Below are 9,648 nucleotides of genomic sequence, written 5' to 3'. Positions count from 1 at the left end.
AGGGTCATTTCTTATCAACAGTAAATCCCAGTATAATGTAATGCCTGATTCCACGGAACCTTAATAGTCAAACTCTTTAGGGTAAATACAAGGGTCCCACAGCAGTCATGGAAAACCTGGGAATATCAGGAATTTTTAATTGGTGTTTTTAGGCCTGAAAATAAAATATAAGAATATAAGAAGAACATAAAAATAAATATAAGTCATGAAAATGTCTTTAGTCAATTTAAAATGTTCAAATTAGAGCTCTGATCTAAGATATTATATATTGACTAGGTATTTCTCTTGTGTAGAGTAAAACTAGCTTTCAAGGATGTCTGATTTATGAGCAAAATGTTCTTTGGAGTCGTTTCTCTTCAATGAATTGAATCACAAATAGGTCTGAATGATTCACTAGCAAATCTGAATCTGAATGATTTTAAAAATCCTTATCCAGTAATCACAAATGACTAAAATGGTCACTAAAAAGTAACATAAATAATAAAAAAAAAGTGTGGGAGCCCGTAAATAACATTGGTAAGTATTCACGGACAGGTGTAGACTGATTTCTTATGCTTTTTCTTATTTTGTGGTCTGCTCCCCATTTAGCCAATCAGTCTGAGTCCTGTTAGCAGGAGGTTGAAGCAGCTAATGTGGTAGGATGTAAACAGATGCTCATGTTTCAGCAGAACATCTTTTACAATCAGGTGAATATAGACAGCTAAGGATGGTGGAATAGCTGACGGAGGACGGCATGAGGGTCATGTGCCATCTCTTTTAGCCATGAAACAATTATCCTTATAATGAGTGAAGTAAAGGGAACATGAGCATGGAGGTAAAAGTTGACATGCTGCTACATGAATTGTGTGCTGTCCATAGTGTCCTTTAACATCCAATCACATTTGAAGAGCACAGACACATGTGTAGGGATAGTTCAGCCATACATGAATTTGTGTCATCATATAATCATTTGCTTATTAATTTGTTTCTTCTGTGGAACACAAAAGGAATATTTTAGCAGAATGTTAATGCAGCTCTTTTCCATACAATGAAAGTGAATGGTGAACAGGGGCAGCCAAGCTCCCAAAAAGACAAAAAGCACCATAAAAATAGTCCATATGACAACTTAGGATAGATTTGTGTGAATAAAAAGGTATATTGAAGCTGTTATTCACTGATAATGTTCTCTGTCACAGCACTTTTCTATTTATTCTAAGTGGGAAAGAGCAACTTGAACATTATACTAAATATCTCTTTTTGTGTTCAATGGAAGAGAGTAAATCAATGAGATTTGAAATTACAAAAGGGAGAGTGAATTATCACAGAATTGTGTGTTGGGGGTGGGGGTGGTGGTGGTTTGAATTATGCCTTTAATGGCCCTCATTCATCTTACAGCAAGCTCTCCCTCTGGTTCTTGCTTTAAACAACATCAAGAATTTCTGCCATTATTCACAAATTTACAAACAGAGCAATCAGCTATAAAAAGCAAGAGAGAGTTACTTATTAAAACTTATCATGGGCTTTTTTATCTAAAGTTTCTCACAGCAGTTTAATTGAAATTTAAGAATGCACTTGACCAGTACTCGTCTTTGGAACATACTGAAGTTTCATGCGTATGTTTACCATTTGGCTTTCAGACTTCAAATGCAATCAGAGAAATGTGCACCCCAAGCCGAATATCTCAGAATACTTTAATAACAATTCCCAATTGTCCTATATAGCATCCACTATAGAATCATAAAAACATGAGGATATCGTTTGTGAAACAGTCCAAAAATAATTTAAAATGTAGAAGTTTGTGTTAGCAGTAGTTGGAAAAGCTAAATTGAAACATTTAAAGGTTTAATTTAATTTAAAGTTCACTCAAAAATGAAAATTCTCTCATCATTAATTCACCCTCATGCCATCCCAGATGTTTCTGACTTTCTATCATCTGAATTTTTAGAAGAATATCTCAGCCCTGTAGGTCCATGCAATGCTGAAGTGAATAGTGGCCAGAACTTAGAAGGTCCAAATATCACATAAAGGCACCATAAATGTAATCCATTTGACTCCACTGGTTTAATCAACATCTTCTGAAATGATCCAAACACTTTTGGGTGAGAACAGACCAAAATGTAATTCCTTTTTCACTTTTAAAGTGAAATTGAGCTTGAAATTATGATCGCACCTTGAGACTGCAATGGCAAGATGTACAGGGAAAAAGGAGTTATATTCTGGTCTGTTCTTGCCCAAAACTGGTTGGATTGCTCCAACACATGGATTGGGGGATTTTTTTTTACATTTATTTTCAGTTTTTTTACATGATTGGTTCGGACTTGTGAATGGCAAGCTCTGAGGACTTTGGTTATAATACTTTTTATGTCAAAAACCAGTGAGATTCGACACACTCTGATTCTTAACTGTTCAAGGAAGACAATATGTCAAAGAACTCAAAATCCTCGGGCTCTGGAGACATTAAAAGACACTTTTAAGCTGATGCCCCTCCTGAGGCCTCGAGCCCGGGACTCAATTTGGACAGTGAGGTGGGAGAGATTCAGCGTCGACTGTAGAAAATGTCGGTAATGCTGATGAAGGTTGTTGCTGACTTGGAGGATCTTGCTGTAATATGTCGATCGATAACTGCCATGGAGAGGAAATTCACTGAGTTGGTTACAAGAGTGGTGGATGTTGAGAAGTGGATTGATTATCTGGAGTCATTGGAGACGGCATTAGCTGCTAATCCACTAGTGACCAAGGTGGACTTGTAACGCATTTGGGAAAAGTCGGAAGACCGCGAGAATCGTAACCGGTGAAACAATGTCAGAATTGTTGGAATTCCTGAGCGAGCAGAGGGTCAGAATATGGTGGAATTCCTGGATGGGCTCTTTATGAGCCTACTCGACATAACAGGCCATAAGCTGGAAATCGAGTAAGCTCATAGAGTTCCAGCTTGAAGATCCACTGAGGGAAACAGGCCCTGATCAATTCTGGTCAAATTTTTGAGATCATCCGATAAAGATCTTTTGTTACATGAGGCGAGGAGAAAAGGAAGTCTTTGTTGGAAGAACCATAACATTTTCTTGTTCCCAGACTTTGCGAATTCTACTAGAGAGAAACGTGATCGATTCAAGGAATGCAAGAAACACATCAATGGAAGAACACTTTTGCACTGAAGTTCCCAGCCAGGTTGAGAATAGATACTAAGGATGGCTGCAAAGTATTTACTTATCCCCAACAAGCATTGTCCTTCATAAAGTCAATGTAATGAGTAAGTCATTGTGTGGCGCTCGCTTTGCAGCCAGGCGAGCCTGAATCACTGAACATTCACTTGTCCATCCAAGGAAACTGGGTGCCTTTTTTGTTTCTTTTTGTGCTGGTTCTGCCTTCTGGAGTTTGTTTTGTGTAGTAATACTCCTTCAGGACAGTTTGTGGATGAATCTGCATGATCTTTGTGCTTATGCCTCTGTGACAGGGTGGAGGGTGGGGCCAGTTCTTGATTCCGAACACCCGGCCCCTAATCAGGCTAATCAAGCCTCAGAGAGAGATAAAGGCCAACTGGAAGCTGCAGTGTGAGAGAGAGATTACACTAGTGTAAAGGTATTAATGGAAAGGAGTCGTCGAGAACTGGCATGACGATATAAATAATAGTTTAATATAAAAATGAAACAAAAAAGTCAAACACACGCACAGGTGTTGGACAGCTGTCCCTAAATCTCTCTCTCTCTCTCTCTCTCTCACTCTCTCTCTCTCTCTCTCTCTCTCACACACACTGCTGCTTCCAGTCTGCCTTTATCACTCTCTGGGATTTTGTTTGGGGCCAGGGTGGGGTTGGGGATTGTCAGGGGGAGGAGTAATAGTGGGGGTCAATTGTTGATTCTGTGTGTATATATATGTTTTTTTTCTGTGTTCAACATGTGAATCAATAAAAAATTGTTAATCTGAAAAATGATTGCACAGAGGATTGAAATGTTTATATATTAGTTCATTTATTTTATTTTATTATATATATATATATCCTGCCTAATATGGTGTAGGCCCCCCTCGTGCCTCCAAATGCTATTCTTCTACCACAATTGTACAGAGTGGTTAACCGTAGACTTTGCCAGTTTGAACCAGTCTGGCCATACTCTGTTGACCTCGCTCATCAACAAGCCATATTCGTCCATAGCACTGCCGCTCAGTGGATGTTTTTTATTTTTGCCACCATTCTGAGTAAATTCTAGAGACTGTTGCGTGTGAAAATCTCAGGAGATCAGCAGTGTTCAGAAATACTTAAACCAGCCCATCTGGCACCTAAAATCATGATATGGTCCAAATCACTGAGATCAAATTTTTTCACCATTCTGATGGTTTTTGTGAACATTAACTGAAGCTCCTGACAATATATACATGATTGTATGCACTGCAGCCACACGATTGGCTGATTAGATATTCGTATGGATGATTGTTGGTGCCAGATGGGCTGGTTTTCAATCAGATGGGCTGATTTTTCAAATTAGCTCATTTTCTTTTACATTCTCTATGAATTAGAAAGGACATTTTAATTTAGATGTTCTTTTTTTCTTCCATAAATGCATAAATGCCATTAATGAAACTTTTGGCATTTAATGATTGCCCACAGCATTGAATTCCATTGCCCCATTACATTCTTTATGCATTCATTTATATTATTTTTAATTTACTGAGCACTAGAGTCATTAATTTTTCATCCTTGTTGTTGGGTATAGCCAGTGCATTATGTTATTTTTATTTTATTTTTTTTTCATTTCTCTGCCAGTATGATTTCTTAAGCTGGCAAGTTCATAAATCTTCCTCTTATTCATGACCGACTCCCTGCCCTTTCCCATGGGGTAAAACAACAGACCAGAAAAACCTGTCTTCCACTCCCAGAGCTCAAGCTGAAAGTCATGCCCACCAGACCATATACAGCACATGATTAGAAAGCCCCACTGTCTGTGGAAGTGGACACTGCAGTCCATGAGCAAAAAGGGAGCCAGATGGAAGGAGGCTGCTGAACCTGGCCCTTAGTTCTGCCATGCAGGAATAGCTCAGACTAGTGCCCATACATTTTTTAAAGCATTTATATGGGTCGTGATCCAGGTCTAAGGATAGCCAAGACTGGTAAAAAAACAAAATGAAACAGGGTTTCCTGTTGGTGGTGCATTATCATTTTCATTTTAACCTCCAGTTGACTTCCTGGAGTCACATGCTGACATCAGCTGTTTCATTATGTTCTTGATGTCTTCTAACCTCTTCAGCACCCATAAAGAAAAGAGAGCTTCAGACTGCCCTCAGCCCAGTATAAAAGACTTGCACAGCAAGTTTATATTCAGGGGCTATTCACACAGAATATATTCTTGTGTCCGTCTGTGCCATTTTTAAATAGCTTATGTAAATATGTGCTAGATGTCTTTGACTGTTGTAATGTGCCTCAATAGTTTTCATTTTTAAATGTAGTGTCAAATGGACAAAAATGGACTTCTCACATTTCCGGGTTTGGAATGTGCAAATAAACTTTAGCAAAATAAACTTCCATATCTCTGAAAGGGAGAACATAGCAAATGTACTTTTTATTATTACGAATATTTGATACTAGGATCTGAAATTAATTAGGGCTTGGGGCAAAATGCCACTGAAATTGACAAAAATGCACCTGAAATTCGAAATACAGGGGCAAAACATGCCCTTTTAATGAGTTTCCTCTTAACATCTGATAAAAGTTTTTTTTTCATAATATTTTATTGTAAGCCTTATAGACATCAGAAAATGGATTAATACAGATTAAAGTTCATAGGTAAGAGCATTGCTGAATTTATTTGGAATTTACATAAATAAATTGATTACATTTTACATAAAAGAATGACACACTGTGTTTTTTTTTAAATGCTTTTCAAAAGAGAAAAAATATAGAGAGAGATGGATTATGACAGTCAGCAGAGAGCAAGATGCCAAATTTACTGTCTCTCCCTCAGCTGTACATCGCAGCAGTGGTGACTAAATTTACATTAAATAATCTATAAAAATTAAATATAAAAAAGTTTGCTAGATTTTCACTCCTAAATTAAGACATAACTGCATCTTTTCAACTTTAAAAATGTGTCTTGAGTTCACTTCACTGTATCTAGCACTCACAAAACAACAAAAACAACACCTAATTTGGTCACAATCTTACAAAAACCTTCTATAGTACACTATAAAACATCTAACCTAAAACATGTGCAATGTGATAACTGTAATAATGAAATAACTGATTTATTCATATTTTACGGGGCAGATCAGGTAGAAATCGCTCCTTATGGTAACTTTTAAAAATGTGTGACGATTTGTCACAGACCTGTCACTCTGTCAGTTTGTGTTTTTGTCTGACAGGAGTGTCTGTCTTGTGTTTCATTGACTGTCTTTGTGTGAGCGCACGGTTTCAGTTTAATTCCTTGCCATGCGCTCTTCAGTTGGTCTTGTTGCATGTCCGGAGCATGGTGTCTGGATCCTAACTTCTCTGTCTGGTTCAGTTTCGATCTGTGTCGGGATCCGGACACTCATGCTCCATGTTCTGTGTCTGTATCTTTGAACTGCGCTCCCAGTCTTCACGTTGTGCTGAGGTTCAGTCACTTCGATCTGAGATTTTGGGTTTGTGTGTGGCCAAAATCTTATATTGTGGCCTCTCTGATCCTGACAATGAATAACTGTGGAAGCTGCAACACTTTAATAATGCATCTAAAAAAAAAAAAATCTGCATGCATCATGTATTCACCTTTGCAAGTTTTTAGTAATCAGCTTTCAAGCATAAAGTAATTATGCTGCTAGATTACAGCTCAAGAGCATTGACAGAGCTGTTATTGTATGTGGATATCATTCTAATGCATTAAACATAGCTGTTATCTGCTTGACCATAGATCCACTTACTATGCACAGTAAGAGGATATGGTGTCCTGTCTGCACCTTTCACCTTTCAAGCATTCAAGTGCATATAACCTCACAATCACTGCATGTGTATGTGTGTGCACACATCTATCTATCGCTCTGAACCATTTATGCAAAAGCAGAGCCATGTATTAAAGTTGGCATAAGCTTGCTGCAGGCCTGCATGTTTAGACTGATGATAGCAAAGTAAAGGTTGGGATTTGTTTAGCTCTGTGGCAGTCCACTCGTAGAATGATTTCTATTAATGACCTTATTATGGAACCAGAGCATTCAGACAAGCTGTTTACCTGCCCAGGGCACACTCCACTGCTTGAACTGATTGCACACATTTATCAATAAGAACTAGAATCCAATAATCCAATACTGGCTCCTGATCGGCGTGCACCACGGATTGTTCGGCTTCTCTCCAATGAGTTTATGAGGATAAAAATGAGGCACTTAATCCAGAGTGGGCACACATCACAGCAGGCAGACCGCCAGATCCCTCTGCACCATCATCATCCTGGAGAGGAGACAGAAAGAGAGAGCGAGAGAGAGAGAGAGAGAGAGAGAGAGAGAGATGATCTGCATGAGCTCTTAAATTTTCTTTATGTTTGCAATTTTAAGATGAGAGTTTGATCAGACCATCAGCAAAATCAATGAGAATTTAAGATACAGAAGAGGACTTTAATGGAAGTTTTCCAGAAAAAAGAAAAAGAAAATCAGCAGAGAGAAGCTTATTCTAACAGCACAGCAACAGAGGCTTGAAGAAAATTGGAGGGAAAACTGAAAACAGTGCAGTGAGTACAACCAAATCCTTGTTGGATGTTTTCTTTTTTCTGAGAAAGGAACAGCTAATTGTTCAACTTGGATGTTAGAATCTTAAATTTTACATTTAGCCAAATGAAAAGCTAAAATGCTAATAAACTGAAGCCATTACTAGCGAAGAATCTGGAGCACCTCAATGTAGCAATTCAAATAAGTCTGGGAAAATTAACCAATCAGAAGAGCAGCAGGGAACAGATTGTGTTCCCATTCAGTATCCCCAGGTACTGTATAAAAAGTGACTGCAAGGAAACCGTTTAAACAGAAGCTGCTTAAAGACAGTCCACAGACACATTTTACAGACCTGTATAAAATGGACTAATAAGTAATCTAATTTTCTTTTCTGATAACCGCAGCTCCTGACACAAATCTGTCGTCTGCTACTACATGTCAGTAAAGAAAGAAGGCATCTGTAATGGCTGGAAAGTCAAAATCAGAGAGAGAGATCACTGTCAATAAATATAAAAATGGCACAGTTATGGTCCAGACTGCCCTAAGAAATCCCCCCAACAACCAACACCTGCAGGGTACCCCCCTCCGCAGCACACCACACCACAACCGGGTTAACTGTGCTATGTGCTCCTCCTCTCAGTGGAGGAGCAAACCGAGCCAACTCGGAACTTCTTGACATCCAACACAGGCTAAGCACCATTTTCTCACGCTTCCTGTTCCACACTGGACGTTGGTAAGAAATGAGGGGGAAAAAACAACAACAACAAAAAAAACAAACACAAACTCAGAGTAAGGACAGTTCAAGAACAAGATGTCATTATTTTCCAAGAATCATGGAGTAGAAGTGATGGGCTCACTGGTTGTCCCCCAGGGTACAGAGAAATAGTCATCAGTAAAACTCAAATCAGTTTTAAAAAATCTGTCTTTCTGAGTGCAATCTATATTTCCCCACTCGAATCACCCTATTTCAGCCTATAGACACATATGGTGACTGATTCATTACTGAAAATAAGGTTATTTTTCCCTCTCATGCCCCTAGAGAGAACTATAACAAGGCAACAAACGCCAATGGAAAGCAGCTGCTTCAGCTCTGTTGGAGACTGGGTCTGTACATTGTCAATGGAAGGCTAAGGGGAGACTTTTTGGATGAAAAAATGACCTACAGCTCAGCTCTTGGTTGCGGCATGGTAGACTATGGACCTTTCTTCTCTGAGAGCATTCACAGTCAAACCATTAAAGCTTTCTCAGATCACAGCCAAATTACCTTGTATGTCAAAGAGTCTGAATCAACAACCAAAACAATAATTTCCAAGATCTATATAGCACTCCCCAAAATCATGATCAAAGTGACATTATTAAAAATTATATGATTTGGAAAAACCAATCAAAGAATACCAAAACCCATTAGATTTTCAAATCAACTGGAAGAAAAAATTGGTGTCCTAAAGTCCAAAGAAGCATGTGGTGTAGACAGCATTGCTAAATAGATGCTAAAACACATGGACCACCAGAGTTGGGGAGTAATACAAAATATAAGTAACTGTATTCCACTACAGTTACAATTTAAATAATTGATAATTAGAATAAAGTTACATTCAAAAGGTATTTTGATTACTGAAGAGATTACATTTATTCATTTATTCATTACATTACATTCATTAATACATTTGATTCATTTAATATTTAGTCCTTTCAGATGGAAAACATTTATACATATAAATGATGCAATCCAAAGTGCATTTAAACAGCGGTAGAAACACTTTCTTATGATGTGTTACATTCATACGAGCAGACAGAGAAGTAAGTTTGAAGTATGTTTGGAGCAGAAGAAATAGAAATAAACCTTGTGTAAATTGTCAGCTTTACGCTAAGCTAAAATGCTATTTCTAGCCATTTTATATGCACATTTTACCAGTCATGATCATATGTTTTTATAAAGAAAATTTACGTTGGATCATAATTTCTTTTTTCTAGTAAGACGTTTGATATTAGGGCAACAATCAAATTCTT

This window comes from Xyrauchen texanus, chromosome 6, assembly GCF_025860055.1.
Source record: "Xyrauchen texanus isolate HMW12.3.18 chromosome 6, RBS_HiC_50CHRs, whole genome shotgun sequence".
NCBI classification, from domain to species: Eukaryota; Metazoa; Chordata; class Actinopteri; order Cypriniformes; family Catostomidae; genus Xyrauchen; species Xyrauchen texanus.
Note: the sequence above shows the minus strand (reverse complement) of the source record.